Source organism: Cervus canadensis, chromosome 10, assembly GCF_019320065.1.
Source record: "Cervus canadensis isolate Bull #8, Minnesota chromosome 10, ASM1932006v1, whole genome shotgun sequence".
Lineage (NCBI taxonomy): Eukaryota > Metazoa > Chordata > Mammalia > Artiodactyla > Cervidae > Cervus > Cervus canadensis.
Window position 1 is genome coordinate 23,023,258 of NC_057395.1, and position 20,002 is coordinate 23,043,259.

A 20,002-nucleotide genomic window follows, 5' to 3' on the forward strand; every position below is an offset into this window, starting at 1 on the left:
TTAATTAGCTTTCACATCACTTTTTCACCACATGTGAGACTAGTACCATAGAGTTTAAACTTGCTACTTATTAAAACCATTTGAAAAGCTGTATCACTTTTGGAGGAAAGACGTATGAAACATTAATAGAAAATAGATGGAGAGAAAGAGGGGAGTGTTCATTCAATCACCACATATTTACTGAGTCAGTCTTTCGAGTCTTACTTGTCCAGCAGTGGGAATGTGATTGTGGACAAGAGAGAGGATGGGGCTGAGCCCTGGCCACAGCATTTACTAGATGGCAATATTAGGCAAGTTATTTAACCTCTCTGAACCTACTGCTTTCTTCATTTATAAAATAGGATAGCTCCACGTTATTAACAGGAGTTAGAAATAAGTGGAACCTCTAACACAGTACCAGGCCCATCTAATATATTTAATAAATTGGAGTTGTGATTTGTGATTATGTTTATGTCACTAGTTGCTGCTAATGGAATGGAGTTTAGTGTCCTATGAACTACACAGGGTATGAATTAAGATTATTTTTAAGAGGCAGGATTATTAAATTGTCAGAATTGTATGTCAATGACTAAACAGTTCCAGCTTTGTTCCTTGTGTGTGCTTAATATCCCAGGATTCCACAGATGCTGAGAACAAAGATGAATACATGAATTATTCAGTGGTTCAGGATTCACTAAGATTCAGCACCATTTCAGTAGATTTTTTTCCCCCAAAATTGGCAAACTGATTCTAAGCTTAATATAGAAATTCAAAGAACTAAGAATAGCCATTTTACCACAAAAGAGAACAAAGTTGAAGAATTTACTTGATCATCTATCAAGATTCATTATAAAGGCAGAATAATCAAGATAGAGTTGTATTGAAGTAAAGACAGAAAAATGGACAGGAGAAATGGATTAAAAAAAAGGCTTAAAATTCTATACATATTTGTACATCTGATTTATGAAAAGCTTAGTTCTTCAGAGCAGTGAAAGAAAGGACAATCTTTTCAATGTGGATTGAATAAATTAGGTAGTCCTATGGGGAAAAAAGAAACCTTGACCCCTATTTCACAGCATTCAAAAATAATTAATTACAGGTAGAATATACCTGAAATGTGAAAAGTAAAACAATAAAGCTTGTCTAAGATATGTAATAATATCTTCATGATATGGGACTGAGAAAAAATTTTAAATAATATATAAAGATTACTAACTATAAGAAGAAATATTAAAAAGTCAGACTATATTAAAAAGCAGAGATGTTACTTTGCCAACAAAGGTCCGTCTAGTCAAGGCTATGGTTTTTCCAGTGGTCATGTATGGATGTGAGAGTTGGACTATAAAGAAAGCTGAGCACCAAAGAATTGATGCTTTTGAACTGTAGTGTTGGAGAAGACTCTTGAGAATCCCTTGGAGAGCAAGGAGATCTAACCAGTCCATCCTAAAGAAAATCAGTCCTGAATATTCATTGGAAGGACTGATGCTGAAGCTGAAACTCCAATACTTTGGCCACCTGATGCAAAGAACTGATTCATTGGAAAAGACCCTGATGCTGGGAAAGATGGAGGGAGGGAGGGAGAATGGGGATGACAGAGGATAAGATGGTTGGATGGCATCACCGACTCAATGGACATGAGTTTGAGTAAACGCCAGGTGTTGGTGATGGACAGGGAAGCCTGGCATGCGGTCCATGGGGTTGCAAAGAGTCACACGTGACTGAGTGACTGAACTGAACTGATTATATAACTACATATTCATATATGGAAGAACAGGATGAAATACCGCCAAATGGTAATGTTTAAATCTTTGGGACCATGGCTATTTCATCTCTTACACAGTGTCTGGTTCACTCTCAACAATACTTGATACTCTCAAAAATACTTGATACTCTTAAAAATACTTGATAAACAAAAAGTACTTTAAAATCAGCATAGCACATGTGGAAACAAAAACACCAAGGGAATACTAGAGCTGTAGATCAGATGATATCATGCAAGAAAATTTTATAATAATATGTTCCAAGCTAGGGGAGAAAAAATACAAAAATACAGAACAATATGAATAGACTTGGAGACCATGGAAGTATTTGGTGACTAAAAGTCATAATTCTAGTATCGATAAAAGCATCTAATCAATGGTTCTTCAACTGGAGGTCCTTGTACTAATTTCACAGCAACTAGACAATGAAAAAATACAAATGCTTCATTTCCCCCAACAATATAATTTGAGAAAATTCAATCACAATAACAAAAGTAAATGAATTATTGGGACAATTCTAATTATATTCCCTTGAAATATCCTCTCACCTGCAAAGAAAAGAAAAAAGGGAGACATTTCAGGAGATCCATTTGAAAAATGCAAACAATACACCTGCATTTGTGTTTTAACACTGCCCTATGAACACTCAGCTTGCGCAATGGATCAGCAGTAAAAGAATCTGCCTCCAAGGCAGGAGACATGGGGTTCGATCCCTGGGTCAGGAAGATCCACTGGAGGAGGGAATGGCAACCCCAATATTCTGGAAAATCCCATGGACAGAGCAGTGTGGAGGGCCACAGTCCACAGGGTACAAACAGCTGGACACAACTGAGCAATGAACATGCAGAAGCACATCTACACAGAACCAACGTAAAAGTATATCATCTGGTTACTAGTTTTATATGCCTTAATTGAGGACATATGATGTATGTATGATGTCTAATGGAAAATGAAGAACGATCCAAGCACGTGCCTGAGATGAAATTATCTGAGCACGTACCTGCAAAGGAAATCAACTCCTCTCCTGGAAAGAGTACAGCAGTAATGATCATACCTACCAGTGCTGTCACTCATAAAATACCAGCATCTCTCTCCCAGCCTTCAAACTGTCTTTTCTCATACAGGGCAGGAAGTATGATGTTTCATAGAAATATACCTTTTCTAATAAAACATAGCATAAACCACAGTAGTAAAGGTTTAAAGAAAGCACAGCTTTATATCCAGGTGTCACGAAAGTAAAGATTCAGGCGATGATATAGAAGTCATTAAAAAGTCATTATAAACAGAGATCTGATTTACAGTCATGCTATTTTTTAAAATGTTGCCTAAGCGTCACAGGATAATCAGTTTCTAGAGCCTCAGTATTACACAGATTAAGTGATTTAAAAATCTACATTTCCCTCTTATTTGAGAATCTCCTGGGTATTCACCTTATTTAAATTAGTAAGGGAAAAAATATACCCTTGCATGGACAAATCAAAATATACAGGTACAGTATAAAGGACATATTCTTCAGGCTTATCCTCTGTCTTGAGATATATCTTATGATTATAATACTGTAACAGGCTGTTGTAATGTACCTGATGGTATATGAATGACTGAAAGTTGTCATGAACTTGATTACCTTCATGAGTAGCAGAAAATACAAAGTGTTCAACAGTATAATTCTCCTGGGGATTTCCACAGTATCACCCTCATGTCTGCAATGAACCATCCTTGCCATGTGTAACTGCTCCCCACCCCTCCTACCAACTCCACAATCTGATCCACCACTGCTGGAGTAACCTTCTTAAATAAGACAGAACACTCAGAGGTCTCATATGGGATTTTTAGAATATAAGGGAAAAGGAACATTCTTTCTTGAGTGTCAGGACATGACCCCACCCCCATCCCTGACCCCCACCCAGGTCTGAAACCAGATGTGCAGGATTCCAAAATTCCACATATGCCCTCTACATTCTGCTGGAACATTGCAAAAGACCAAAAAAAGAAATAAAGGTTCTATTTGATCTTATTGGTCTTTTACAATATACATTTGATTTTACCATCCAGCTTAGAAATCTTCAATATACCTTTACTTACTCAAAGTGAGATCCCGAAACTAAATTGTATGTTCCTGGATTGCAAGTACATAAGAAGCCTTGGTAAAATACACATCAATTCATTACATACACTGTCCTGATCTGCTGACACTGTTTTGTTTCATTTTTTTAATAGTTAGAATTTCTTGATAAAGGAAGCACTGAATTAATTTGCTTCTGGTGCAAGCTCCTTGATATCATTGTTTTCTTGTAAAAAGTCTGTCCACGGAGTGGTCTTTCACAATGAGAAAAAGAGAGTTAGTCGCTCAGTTGTGTCTGACTCTTTGTGACCCCGTGGACTGTAGCCCAGCAGGCTCCTCTCTCCATAGAATTCTCCAGGCAAGAATACTGAAGTGAGTAGCCATTCCCTTCTCCAGAAGATCTTCCCAACCACAAAGCCCAGGTTTCCTGCATTGCAGGTGGATTCTTTACCATTTGAGCCACCAGGGAAGCCTCTTTCAGGCTGAATTGGTATTTTACTGGGGTCAGAGAACTTTTTTTCTGTAAAGGCCACACAGTAAATATTTTAGGCTTTGGGGGCCATATGGTCTTTGTTACAACTATTCAACTCTGCAACATGAAAGCATCCATGGATCACTTAAATGAATGATTATAGCCATGTTCCAAAAAACTACACTAATAAAAACAGGCATTAGGCAAAAACTGGCCCACAGACCATGGTTTATTTAGCACCATTCTTTGGATAAAAGTCTCAACTCATCAGGATCTGAGAAATAACTTTCTATACTAACATCCAGCTTCAACTTTCATATATTACTTCACTCAGCCACCCAGGTTTATACTCACTGTATGTGTTCATGCAATTACTTAAATACATCATGTATTTCCTTCTGTCTCCCTTATGTTGGTCTTTCTTCTGGACAATGTATAACCTCTGTTGCTGTCCAGTCACCCAGTCATGTCCAACTCTTCACAACCCCATGGACTGCAGCATGCCAGGTCTCCCTGTATCTCACCATCTCCAGGAGTTTGCCCAAGTTCATGTCCATTGCATCAGCCATCCAGCCATCTCATTCCCTATGAGATGAGTATAACTCCTATCCTTGGTCTCTCTCCCAAAGATTTACCTTCCATAACATCTCTCAAGTATATTCTCCTTTCTAAGCCTTCTTAAATCCCTCGACTCTAAATTCCTTGATTCAAAATCACTCCCTCACCCAAGAATTCCATGTCATTTTATACATAACTTTTTAGATGCATTTATCATATTAGATTTTAGTTCACTGAATATAAAGTCTCACATAAACATATGAAGGCATATATTTTAACTTACCTATTACAGTATCTAGAACACCTTGTAAAATGGCTTAAACTCAACTGGTGCTTAATAAATATTTCCTGAATACGTTGCTAAATAAAAGCAGTAGATATTTCTTGCTTTTCTATAAAAAAAATTCTTCTTTACAAATACAATTTGCACCTCAATTCTGAAAAAGGGATTTATAATTTGAGCAGTGCTTTTAGATTTCTCTTTCCTAGTCTCATGAAACAAAAAAATGAAAAAACATTTGTTGAAATTTTACATAACCACCTGGGGTTTTATCAACACAAAATTTAATAACAAAGGTATTAAAGCCAACTGTTTTAATTAGGAGCATCCATGGTTCTTGTTTCAATATTGTATGACATTCACTGGAGAACAGCTCTTTGTGAGGCAAGAAGAAATATATTTAAAAGATAACAACTGATAAATATAGAGGTCTTATATGGGAACTCCTAAATTTACACAATGCAGCTGTATTTATCATCTGATTCCAAAACAGGAATTTAGAATGCTTATATATGTATATTCTTTGTTAAATAGATTTCAGACCAAAAAAACACTAGCTTCTACAATGTATAAAATATTGGAATTTTTAGATCAGTCTTTAAATTAGGGAGTATTAAATAATAGTTTATTATTTGATACTTGCAACAAGCCTAAGAAAGTAGGATTATTCATTACTATTTCATACATGAGATAACTAAAACAATTTGCCAATGGTAATTCTTTTGCAAAATACTGAAGTCAGGACTAGGGACTTAGATTCATCACCCCATGCTTTATACTCTTTTTAAAATAAGAACACTTGATCTATGCTTAGATAGAACTGACATTTTTACAAAATAACCTTCCTATTCAAGTATGTATTTCCACTTATCCATTTTTCGGTGTTCCTCAGAAGTTATTTTTTAAACTGCATTATAATTAATATACAATAAACTGCTTATATTTTAAATGTTAAGTTTGATGGTTTTTAATAACCTTTTACATCTGTATAACCACCACACAGGATATAGAACATTTCTTTTACCCTAGAATATCTCCTACTAGTTGTCCTGTAAGTACGGTGTCTGAATTAGCAGCATTAGCCTCACCTGGAAACTTTTAAAAATGCTAATTCTTGGGTCCTATCTCAAACCTACTGAATCAGGAACTCTGGGGTAAGGTTCAGCAATCTGTTCAACAAATTCTTCAGCTTATTCTGGGGTATGTTAAATTTTGAGACCCATTGCTCAAAATTGTTAACAGTTAAAAGTTGCTAAATGAGGATGCTAATCCAAAAGGAATATGCAGAAAAAGAAATATTCAAGCTTCATTATCCTTCCTGAAATGAACATTCTAGGGACAATAACTTTAAGATTAAAGAATTTTTTAAAATAATTGTTACAACAATACCTAATTTTCCATTATATAATGTGTAGGAAAAAGGCCCTATGTTTTAGTAGTAGAAGAGGAAAAGGAGGAAGAGAAGGAGGAGGTGGGGAGAGTAGGGAGGAGAAAGAAGGAAAAGAAGAAGAAGAAAATGGTTAGGAGAAGAAAGATACCATTTGCAAAATAATGAAGTTGGACCTTTACCTTTATATCACACAAAGATTAACTCAAACTAAATCAAAATCCTAAACATAAGGGCTATAAAACTCTCAGAAGAAAGTTTAGAGGAGGACTTCCCTTGGGGGTTTAGTGATTAAGACTCCATGCTCTCAGTGCAGAGGGCACAGGTTCAGTCCCTGGTCAGGGAACTAAGATCCCACATGCTGCATGGCACAGCCCAAAGACAGACTAGGGAGGAAGCCTCATGACATTGAATTTGGCAGCTCTTTGTTGGCTATGATACCAAAAGCAAGATAACCAAAGAAAAACTAGATAAACTGAACTATGCCAAAAGTAAAGCTTGTATGCATCAATGAACACTATCAACAGAATGAAAAGTCAAAACAGAATCTGAGAAAGTATTTGCAAATCATACTCTGATAAGAGATTAATATCCAGAATATACAAAGAACTCCTACAACTCAACAATAAAAAACAAAAACCCCATTCAAAATGAGCAAAGGACATGCACAACTATGCAAATTAGATAAGTACATATAAAGATAGTCAATGTCACTATCATTTGGGAAATACAAATCAAAACCACCATGTGATATCACTTCACACTCACTGGGATGGCTATTATAAACCCCTGACATAAAAAAAAATAAATAAATGCTGTCAAGAATATGGAGAAAGAAATGTTTATTATATATGTAAAATTGTATGTTAGATATATTTTGCCATAATAAAAAATTTGAAAGACTTTAATAGGAAGCAAATTAAAGACCTTATTATCTTTCTGGGGGAAAAAAGCATTAGCATTATTTGAATCCAATATTTAATATCTTCCAATACTTGCTTTATTCCTCTTACCATAATTATATAAAGAAAATACTTGTTGTTATTATTCAGTCGCTCAGTCACATGGACTTTTTATCTTAAGAATGGTACACATAAAATCAAATCTCCTCTAATTTACCCAGTGGATCTTACCAGGATTATCATTTCCTACAGACTCCCTGTCATGAAAAAGATTGAGAAGCCCAACTATAGTCAAGCTTTCTTTCCTTCTACTGGCCAGTTAATTTAATCTTACAAATATAGGAGTTGAAAGTCGAAAGAGAAATGAGAATAAGCAGAAGCATAGCATTCTGTCTCAAAAATAAAAATAATATCTGTAATGGAGAGATAACAACTGCTTGGATATATTTTCCTTTTGAAAAGCAGTTTGGCTGATTCCATAATCTAAAATCAGCATAAGCCTGCTAGTGTCAAGGAGGTAAAAGAAATGTACAAGCCGTCTCTGTTAACAGGCAATAGGCTTGTCAGATGTAAATGACAATCACAAGTATGCAAATGAGTCATATTTTCCAGTCAGATTCTTATTCATTCAACATTATCAGGGTCTGATAAAAACTAAGATGTTTTATGCTCAAAATTTAAATGATTCCTGTATTTGAATATTTTTCAATATTATTAAAACTATGGTGCCTTGAGATTAAGCACTTCTACGTTTTTACCATTTTTTTTTTTAAAACACCACACTGTACTAGAGATTAAACTAGCAATAAAGCATGAGTGAGGAGCAGCTATGATGAGTAAAACTATCTGTTGTCCTGGGTTGCACACAGAAAGCTGACCCTCAGATCTCTGCGTTTGGAGAGAGAGCAGATCATTTGGTTCTGGTTCTTAACCTCACAATCACACTGATGAAAGGGGATTCATATTGTACCATGAATTCCCTGTGCTAGGCCACTGGAGTTCAACATCAGTATTTTAAAGCCTTGTATACTTTGCTAAGGATGATCATGAACTATCATTCTTTGACCTTTACATTATTCTACAGCACGGCTCATCAGCAATTGCTGTTACCAGTTAATTATAGTATCACTGGTCTATGGCGGAAAGGGCAATCTAAATTCTGAATATACGAAAGATGTAGAGCATGTTAGAAGTATTTGAAAATGTAAACAAAGACTACCACAGTGTTTTGTGGCTAATCCTCTGTTTTTCTAATAATGTGAATACAGAATGTCACAACTGGAATCTAAACTAAGGCAACGCTAGTAATGAAATGAAAATGGTACAAGCTATAACAGTTTAACACTGTTAAAAGGGAAATCTTTTTTGAATTGAATGTGAACAGTGAATGGGTCTAGTCCAGGACAACTTTGGAGCAGACTATTCTACTTCGTAAAAAGCCTCTTGTGTCCTTTCATTTTAAATCAATCTTTGAAATACACCAATGCTATTGATTAGAACTACTGGGCAGTCATATTTGTTCCAAAAATTTTGCTGATAAAAATTGAATTACCAAATTTAATATTTAAATTTAAAAATAATTTAATAATAAATATCATTGAATTTTTAAAAATCTATATTTTCTAATTAACTAAGAGCTTTCCCAGAATATTAATTTGAGTTCATGACGTACTACCAACACGATAACTGTGTTTCATTAGAAAACTTTGTGTTTAATTTAAAAGAGACTGAAAAGTAATCCCTGGAAGGAAATTTAGATCCCTACTTTAATATTAGAAAATTTTATTTTAAACTTAGTGATTTCTCCAAAGAAATTATAGCTCAAGATATTTTTCTGTCTTTTCTTTTACAAGAAACTGCATACATCTCATGTAAAATATATCCAAAGTTAATAAATGTAATATATCTATGCACATGAGTTAAGAACATATCAGGAAATAATCCATAAAAGCTCCATAATTCTATTTAAAGCAGTTTGGAAAACAGAACTAATTTTATCATCAAAATTTTATTATTGTCACCAATCTCCTCTGGCTTTGGTTTCAGCTTTTATTTATTTTTTAAGAACTCCTCTATTGGTCCAAATAGTAAATGCTTCAACTATGTTGTCTTTTCATCATCCCTGTTTTCTCACAGTTACTTAGCATGCGATCAGCACAATGGTTGGTGTTGTAAAACAGTCAAATTGTCAGCACCCTTTTTCTCAAGATACAGTATCATGAAGGCATTAGACAAGTAAACTAATATTAGTGGTATTCTCAGACACATGCTGGAATACAGCTAATACCCAAAGAAGAACTATTTGGATTTGACTGGAGAGAGATCAGAGAGTTTCACAGAATTGACTTTCAACTAAGTTTGAAAGGATGGTTTGGAGATTGTTGAGAGAAAGTACCATGCATGACACAGAGTCCCACATTTGGAGAATAAACAGATTCACTAGAACAGCAGAGAGGGCTAATGATGATGTGGCCAAAATAAGAAGCCTGAGTCAGACAAGAAAAGACTTTAATGATGGATGTAATAATTAACCTTACTCTGGTAATCATCTTGCAATATGCACATGTAGAGAATTATTACATTGTGTAACTTAAGCTTACACAATGCTGTATTATCAATTATATCTAGATAAAGTTGGAAACAAACAAACAAAAATCATAATACCAAGCTAAGGAGATGAAGAATGTCAATTTGGATGTTGGCTAAGTGCCTTAAACTAAAGAACTCAAAACAAAATGAGAGATCTTTTTCTGTTCCCACAGAAAGGTCCTATTGGACTTCTGTCAACCCAGGCTTCTAAGTAAGAAACTAATAATGCTCTTTAGCAGCTCTTTTTTCTTTTTCCTTGCATTTCCAGTTAATCCAATTGTACTGCATTTATATCATACAAGTATTACATCAACTTCTCCAGCCTTTCCTCTCTTTTTTGTCCTTAATTTCACTTCTTACTCATCACTCGAAGTATTTCAACAATGAATTAGCCCTCTAGCACAAAGTGCTACTCCAATCAATTACTATTACCAATAACTTTGGAAAAGCAAATTCAAGTACATCTTTGCCTTCATTAAATGTTTTATCAACCATTCTACTATTGTAAAATAGCTCCAGTTCTGAAGACCTCTATAGAATGTGTCATCCAGATTCCATTAACTTCTGACTTTCAATTAGAATTGGCTGGTATACGATACTAGCAGGGGACTGGAAGGTGGAAAGAAAGAGCATTCAGGGTATTTATCCCCACAATCCCAGTCCATTCCTCTCTACCTCACCATTTTTGTGGCAGGGAGCCACAAAGTGAAATAGAGATAGAAAATCCACCAGAAAAAGAATTCAGAGTAACAATAGTAAAGATGATCCAAGATCTCAGGAAAAGAATAGAGGAACCGACTGGAGATGATACAAGAAATGTTTACTAAAGAGATAGAAACTTTAAAGAACAAAGATGAATGATGTGATAGCTAAAAAATTAAAAATACACTAGGAGGAATTAATAGCAGAATAAATGATGCTGAAGCATGAATAGGTGAGCTGGAAGGCAGACTGGTGGAAATCATTGCTGCAGAACAGAATAAAGAAGAATGAGAAGAAACAAGGGCAGTCTAAGAGCCCACTGGTACCACATTAAATGCACCCACATTCATATTATAGGGGTCCCAGAAGGATAGGAGAGAAAAGGACCTGAGAAAATATTTGAAGAGGTAATAACTGAAAACTTCTCTAACATGGTAAAGGGAACACTCAAGCCCAGGAAACACAGAGAGTATCATACAGGATAAATCCAAGAAGGAACACATCAAGACACATAGTAATCAAATTGATAGAAAGTAATGACAAACAGAAAACTATTGATTATTACTGCTCCATGATGGGAGCATAGTATAGCTGCTATTTTATCTTTGCTTGGCGAAGTTCTATGCAGTTCTTTAAAACCAGCTCAAAAATCACTTTTAATAATGTTTTTTTTTTTCCCTTTGTATACAATCAACCCTGCTTCCTCTGCACCCAAGTAATACTGTACCTTCTTTATGGTTCTTATATTCTCTTTGAAATGATACCTAATTTTTAAAATTTCTCTTATCTATACCCAAATTTAAGATTCTTGTATCTCCTTCTGTTATTTGCATAAAGTATTTCTCATAATGGTATGCAGAAATCTCTCTTCAATTGCATTATAATTATTGTATATCTAGAAGTAACTATTCTTAGGGAATACCAATGATCTTATGAATATATCAATAGTTTACACATTATGAAGTCACTATAGTCTTATAAAAATTTGACTAGATATAGACAAATTTTAAAGATAACAATGATGATACGGATTTTAAAATCTTGACTCTGAATCCCAACCTTATTATCCCAGAAACTTTATTACTTGTACTGTTATACTACAAATAAAATATCTAAATATTTTAGCCGCTTAAAGAAACATTATGTATATATACTTATTCTTTTAATCTTATGATGGTAGAATTTTAAGAACTCTTTAATTATTTTATGATGATTAATAACAATGAGAAAAATAAAATTATAAAAATGAAAACATTTATAAGTTAATAATAAATTATGCCCATTAAAACAAAGTTCATAGAACTAGTACATTTTTAATGAGATCATTAATATTGCTTACACTTCCTTAATTTAATTTTTATTATTATTGTTATATCTCACCTTATTCTCAAAATATACTGCTATTTACAAAAATAAGATATAGTGTAACATAAACTAGAGCTTCCCTGGTGGCTCAGTGGTAAAGAATCTGCCTGCCAACGTAAAAGACGTGGGTTCGATCCCTGGATTGGGAAGAACCTCTAGAGAAGGAAATGGCAACCCACTCCAGTATTCTTGCCTAGGAAATACCATGAACAGAGGAGCCTGGTGGACTATAGTCCACAGGGTCACAAAAGAGTTGGACATACCTTAGCAACTAAACAATAATAACAACATCATAAACTAAAAGATAAACACACACAAATGTATATTTATTCTTACACTAAATGGAGCCACAGATAAAACTAGATCACAAGATGCATTTTATGTTTACAGAATCACTAACATTAGGTTAAAATTTTCATTCTAAGATTTCTCTGGGTCAATATGAACAAGGAAACATAAACAGCAACATGATTCAGAGATTCAAGGAAACACACAGCCAAAGTGATTGTATCACCCCTTTGGCATCAATGAATTCTTAAAGACACAGGAAATAAACACACACTTTTAAGGGTCTATATTTCTCAATATGACGGAAAGTTGACAAAGGTAAAAAAGTAACCAAAGTTAGAAGCCCATTTTTGGAGCCATTCCTTTATGAGTATCAGGGCAAAAAAAAAAAAAAGTTTTCTGTATAAGACCTGGATATCAATATCTTTTAACAGTGTTTCCAGACAAGCCCAATGTGCTGCCAATTTTGAGAACCAGAACTTGGCTAAACAAATGGCTCTTCACAGCATGGCTGCCAGATGAATGACCTCACCTGGGAACTTAAAAATGTAAATATTAGGGTCCTACCCAGACCTACTGAATCAGAAATTCTAGAGTGAGCCCAAGATTCCTGTGTTTTAACAAGCTCTCCAGGTGATTCTGATGTGTGATGGGGAGCCACTGGACTAAAACAATTCCCAGGAAAGCAGAATGAGATTGCCTTCTACCAACAAAATGTGGGTTCTGGACTTAAAGAAGAAAAGAAGGCAAGAATGGGTTTGGATACTGGATATTTCTTTTCTAAGATTTTTTTTTTTTTTGACGTGGACCATTTTTAACCCCTTATTAAATTTGTTACAATATTGCTTCTATTTTATGTTTTGTTTTGTTTTTGGCCACGAGGCATGCGGGATATTAGCTTTCCAACCAGGAATTGAACCTCCTGCAGTGGAAGGTGAAGTCTTCACCAATGGACCACAGTGGAAGTCTCTGGACATTTCTAGATTACTGCTTTCTTTCCAAATTACCATCACTAACACTTCTCTCATCTACCCTTCCTTTTTCTTCTGAATTATTTATACAGTACCAGTTGTCTTGTTTCTCCATCTCCTGAGGCATAAAACTGCAATCAAATCAGGTCAGAAATCTTTAAAATGCTTGGTTCTTAAGCAACAGATATTTCCAAGATGAGGGAAAGTGTGTAAGATCACAGATTAGAGCATTTGTGATTTGGATTCAAAGGTTCCATCTCCCAAGCTTACTAAATAGTGTGCACCAAGGCAAGCTGTTTAACATCTTTAAACCTTGGTTTGCTGACATGTACAACAGGGATAATTATACGAACCAGCAAAGTTCACTGGGAGGACGTAATGTGATTATGTATGAAAGGCATCCTCATAATGCCTATCACATAATAAACAATTAATACTGATTTCATTTCTAAGATGCTTCACTATGAAAGGTACCAGGGCTCATTATCAGACCTCCCTGTTAGTTGTGTACAGTCAAAGAGAACATGCTGAGGAAACAGATCTATGTAAATATCTGAATTTAAAAATTCATAAACTTGGCATTTCCCCCCTTTTTCATGAACAGTCTCTACTTAATTGTAGATATTATCCTTTTAAACAGGCAAATCAAAGGTAGGTTTTAAGTATAAATTAGATGTAATTTTTAATTCTATCTAACATTTATTAATGATAAATAAGTAACCTTATGTTTCCAGAGAAAAATGATTTAAAGAAGATATAATTGAACTTATATAACATCCTTCCATTAGCCATTACATTATCGATGAATTGTTGAGCATACTAACCTTAGTACCTATCATGTGTAAGACTATGCATGATTTTTAATAAATCCACTTAAAGCATCTTTTGTAGATACTTTTAAAATAAACACTATGGAGTTAATCTATGGAGAGCCTCATTCATTTAGTCATGAAAAGATAACAGCTGTTCTATCTCTTACATCACACTTTAATCTTCCATCCTTTGGTTATCTGACCATTAATACAGAACTAAAGTATAAACAGACATCTCTTGTAAACTATTTTCAATAAACTGTTTTTAGTCTGATCTGCTACACTTGATAACTAAGACAAAACTACTCTCCTTGGATAATAATGTTATAAAGAACTTGAAGAAAATGAGTTCTAAACAACAAATCTACTGAGATTTACTCAAACCATGAGACTGAGAAACTGTATTTTGAATTTCATTATGACTGTAGTTCTAAAAGATAGACTTTGTAAGACCAGTGTAAATAATTCTTCGGGGGAAAAGTCTGTGCTAGATAGGATTACTACTACCTTTACCCATAGTTTATGGTTGAATTTGAATATCATATAAACTCTCAGGAAAAATTTATGTTATTAATGTCAGAGATATTTGAATGGATGCACTAAAGTCACATCATCTTACAAATAAATATCTTTTTAATATGCAAACACAGGCATCACATTTAAGCAAAAACCTTCACACCATAAAGAAAATGCATTGCCCTCCCTTGCTTGTATTTCTAAGTCTACAAAGTGAATACACAACAAATGTAGAAGAGGTTTCTTTCTTCCTCTATTAAAGCTCACTGTATATTTTTATACTAAGCCTTATGTTGACTTTGTTAACTTTTGCTCAATTTATTTTAATGTCTCAAAACCTAGAGAAAAGTTTAATTTCAATTCAGTAAATTTCTTTTAAGTGGACAGAAATTTAAAAATCCACTTTATGGCAATCCTTGGTGATTGAAAATATTAAACTAAATTAATAACGTTAATAATGAGGCTTAAAATGTCAAATTGAAAGGAGAACTAAATCAAGTAGGTGCAGGTGAAGAAATGTTTCCATTAGAGTAAAATTATCTAAGAAGTATGAATACAGATTACAATAAGAGATGAATTTAGCTAAATAGGAAGCCACTTAATAAAGTAACTTGAAGCATTTCCAAGGCACTTGTTTTATGCCTGTATTTAGGAAAGACACAAAAGGGAAAATATTATGGAGACTAGATCCTAACGAACTTACAACCTAGTGGAAAAAAAGAAAATAAACCCAGGTGGCTATTTGCAGAAAACTCAATTGATGGAATTAATGTTAAATATTTGGAAAGTAAAGATAGCCATGAAGTATGTTACTGAAATAAATGATACTTCTAAATTTAGAAAAAAGGCCTCTCTTTCCATCTCAGTCTATACTCCACTTGCAGATATAGCTTCTTTAACAAACATTCTGAAGTTTAAATGATACTATTTCCTTCCTGGCATTTTGACCACTGCAAAATAAGCTCTCTACTATCACAGTCAACTTCTGGTCAAGTTCACTACCCAGTGCCCTGAAACCTTAATATAATGATATTGATTTGGGGGATCTATACTGTTATTTTGTAGACATATTCTGCACAAAATATTTTGTCACACTATTTTCCACTGCCATCAAACATATGATGCTGACTTTAGAAGCAGTTTACTGTTACTTTTTCTAGAGTGATAACTTGTTTGCATCTTTACCTTTATTTTTGTGAATTCCTCTATTCTCTTTTAGAGACCAAGCCCCTTCTCCGTACGCTTGACAATAACTCAATGCATACTGAGGGTGGAATGTGTTACATACATAGCAGAAAATTCTTCTCTTGTACCCAAATGAGGCAATCACTCATCATCAATGATAAAACAGCATTGCCTCTGCCCTCCTGAGCTTGTGGTCCAGGGAAGACATTGTTTCTCTCTATTGTCGTTCAGTCGCTGAGTCATGTCTGACTGTTTCGACCCCATGGACTGCAGCACGCCAGGCCTCCCTGTTCTTCACTATTTCCTGGAATTTGCTCAAACTCGTATCCATTGAGTTGATGATGCTATCCAACCATCTCATCTTCTACTGACCCCTTCTCCTCCTGCCTTCAATCTTTTCCAGCATCAGAGTCTTTTTCAATGAATCAGCTCTTCACATCAGGAGGCCAAATTATTGGAGCTTCAGCTTCAGCATCAATCCTTCCAATGAATATTCAGGGTTGATTTCCTTTAAGATTGACTGGTTTGATCTCCCTTCAGTACAAGGAATTCTCAAGAGTCTTTCCCAGTACCACAATTCAAAAACATCAATTCTTCAGCACTCAGCATCGTTATGGTCCAACTCTCACATGATGAATGACTACCGCAAAAACCATAGCTTTGACTATACAGATTCTGTCAGCAAAGTGATGTCTCTGCTTTTTTCCTCTCTAGTTCATGTCAATAAAACCTCTTCTCACAGTTGGGTGACATAAGCATGTACATCCTAAGAATATTAAGATATGAAAAATATGATAAATAGTAACAAAAGGCCAATAAAAATTGGGAAAAATTTCTACATTTGTAACAGATTAAAAAAAAATCACCTCAATGCTTTAAAAGATCTTATATCTAGGACCTGCAACTACTGAAGCCCATGTGTCTAGAGCCTATGCACAACAAAAGAAGCTACCACAATGAAAAGCACACACACTGCAATGAAGAGTAAACCCAGGTCATCACAACTAGAGAAAGCCCACATGCAGCAAGGAAGACCCAGTGCACCCCCAAATAAATATCTTACAAATCAGTAAGAAAAAATAAGCACTATAAACTGAAAACCAAGAAAGAGCACAAACAGGAGACACACAGAGAAATACACTTGAACAAGGTACAAAGAAAAAAAGATAGGCTACACTCTCTTTGTTTTAGAGAAATGAAAAGAATGCAATTAGCTGATATTTAATAGCTTTTATACAATAAAAAGTAATTCAATACTCAATTGTTTGGCAAACATACAGAAAAACAGACATGATCACGTACTGCTTTCAAAAACGGTACATTTTGCAAAGTAACACAAAATTCTAAATCAAGTGTTTTAAAATATAATTAATAATATAAGAATTCTACTCTGTATGCTTTTTAACTCTCAGGATATAATCTACAGTATGTGTAAAGTTGCATAGCGTTCAGTGAAAGTTGATTAAATTTGTGTATAATCAAAAACAACTCGTAAACCAAATAGTGAGGAATTAAATTACTGAGTTATGATGCATCCTATTAATGGAAAACTATTGCCCCATTTTAAAAAGTATTGGTAAATAATTGCTTACAGATTGTATATAAAATTAAAACCACATTAGAAAACAATGTGATTAATAGAACCTATTTTGCTTATCAAATATATATATATATATATACACACAATGCTTTTTACCATGGTGGCAAGATTATAGTTATTGTCATTATTTCCCTTTCTTATTTATATTTAAACATTTTCCTACAATAAGAATACGTTTCTTCTTTTGTGGGGAAAAAGCAGTATTTTTGTAACAATAAAAAAGTTAAAGTCTTAAAATAATCAGTAAATGGTCTTTACCCTTATTTTAGTTCGCTTATTTTAATTCACTTATATTGTTCACTAAAATTCAAACTTGGAGAATCTTTCCAGGTATTATCAAAGATAGAGACAACCAGGACAGACCTGGAGACCTCAGTGTCTACAGAGGGCCTCTCCTGAGTGTTACACATGTATTCATGTCTATGCTGATTCCATGCCTGATTAAGCTTGTGATTCTCACAGACCAGATGCTCAGGAAATACATGTCTAATTTAAGAATGAGTTGTGTGTCTAGTCAAGGGTACCTCTTAATCCTCCAGACCATAAAGATCTTTGAATATTTGATAAATCTGCATATACAAAGGTCATTAGATGATATTAATATATACATGATTCATATGTGAGATATATATATATATATAAATGGTTCATATGTGATATAGTATGTTCAAATTTTCAAGTTGTCTTCACATAAGAATTAAATCTAATTTACCTTACTTGAGAAAATATTTTATTCCTCCATATTTTGTATAACTATAACAATTTTTTGCAGAAGTTAGAATACAAATAAATTTATTTCATCTCAATGTGGTTAAAGGGAAAGCACATTTAAAAATTGTATGATGAAAATGAATTCAAAAATTTTGAAAGTAACTCTATGATATAAAAGTTATTTTATTATTACACAGTGATCATTAATAACATAAATCATATGCTACATTATGAATATATTGTTAAAACTTTACCATGTACAACAAATACACTACCTAACAAGCTATATTTATATTATTTTAGGAATGGCTTACAAAAGTATTATTTTCAGCATAGATTTCTCTTAAATTTCATGTTTTGGAGCAACTGCAGTTAATTTTTTTAAATATTATAAAGTTAAAATACACCAAAATAAAATTAAAGTGATTTAATTCATTTAATTAAAACAAATTATTGATATGTATGGAAAAATAAAGAATAGGTGCTTAACTCAAGGTCAACCTAAAATGAAAGCCATTTTTCATGTGTTTTAGAGGTGCAATTATGCTTTGTATTCAGTCCTGTGGAAACACTGCCAGAAATGCTATTTCCCACAAGTGTTAAAACAGTTAAGAGAAAATCACTACAGTTTAATTTTGATTTTGCCTGTTTGCATTTTTATTTTCATTTTAGCCAAACTGTTTCTAAAGCCTACTATTTAACCATTATTCTAGATTTATAAAACTGGATCTTTCAGAAATTATGTTGGGAGAGTGTTGAAGCATTTAAATTGGCCTATAAAATATTGGCTTCCCAGACAGGACTCTGAGAAAGCAATGATCCTGGCATTTAATGTCTAAGAGAGCAAAGCTTTGCAAATTGTTATTGTTGCAGAGCAGAAAACATTAAAATATTTTTGGGTTTACTGAAGCCTTCATCCACATTTACATCTAGCACTTAGACACATTATGGTATGCACAGTTATGTCACAGAGACAGCTTGCATTATTTATGTGGCTTTTAGTTTATAATGATGTCAAGCCTGTACAAATGCACAATGTAGATAGGAATGTAGGTCCATTGGCAACAGTGTGGTAACTATAGCTTATTCCCACCTCAGAGACAAAGGTCAGTGCTATGAAATAAAAAGAAAAATTTCAGAAAAAGTACTTTCAGCTTTATAAACAAGCAACACACGAAATTATATTCTACCTAATCTGCATTTTGAATGAGATGATTCATACTCAAACAGCTTCTCAATAATCTGTAAGCAAACCTTAAAATGCAAGGCATTTAAAAATATCCTTTTTTTTTGTCAAAATGTTAATAAAAGCAGTACATTTGATTTTGATCTTAAAGAAAGGCAGGAATCATTTGATTAGGGGTAGAGAAGAAAACACACAGGCAAGAAGACTTGAGAAAAAAGGTTGGGTATCTTACATGAATGAGGCAACACATAGGGTGCCTTGAAATTACATGTCTTCTAGATGAACACAGTGTCGAGTTTTCTCCCATACGATTTCTCAATTGTAATAGCTACTTTATAGCACACACATTTTGTTGTTTTTGAATAAAATCATCTTTGAATTTTTCTGTCACTTCATTTTTCCTGAAATATTTTGTTCTAAATTTTTTAATTAGTCACTGGATTTAGAGGAAAATGAGTCAGTTCTGATCAAAATTGGAAATAGTTGCTAAGAAAGCCACCCTCTTTTAGCAATACCCTCCCCACTTTCTCCCATAGACATCTGCTAAGAATGAGGTTTTAGAACCATCTAGAAGTTATACTAAAAGTACAGAGTCCCAGCTCTAGCCCCAAGATTCTGATTCAAGTGTCAGAATCTGATTTTAAATAAATGTATTACATATTTAAATATTAATAAAC

At 33.9% G+C, this 20,002-nt stretch overlaps 1 protein-coding gene across 1 annotated transcript in view; it reads right to left on the minus strand.

The window, feature by feature from the left end:
- MALRD1 (MAM and LDL receptor class A domain containing 1) overlaps positions 1–20,002 on the minus strand; it is a 512,454-nt gene that overhangs the window by 325,631 nt on the left and 166,821 nt on the right. The gene's annotated exons all lie outside the window — the stretch shown is intronic.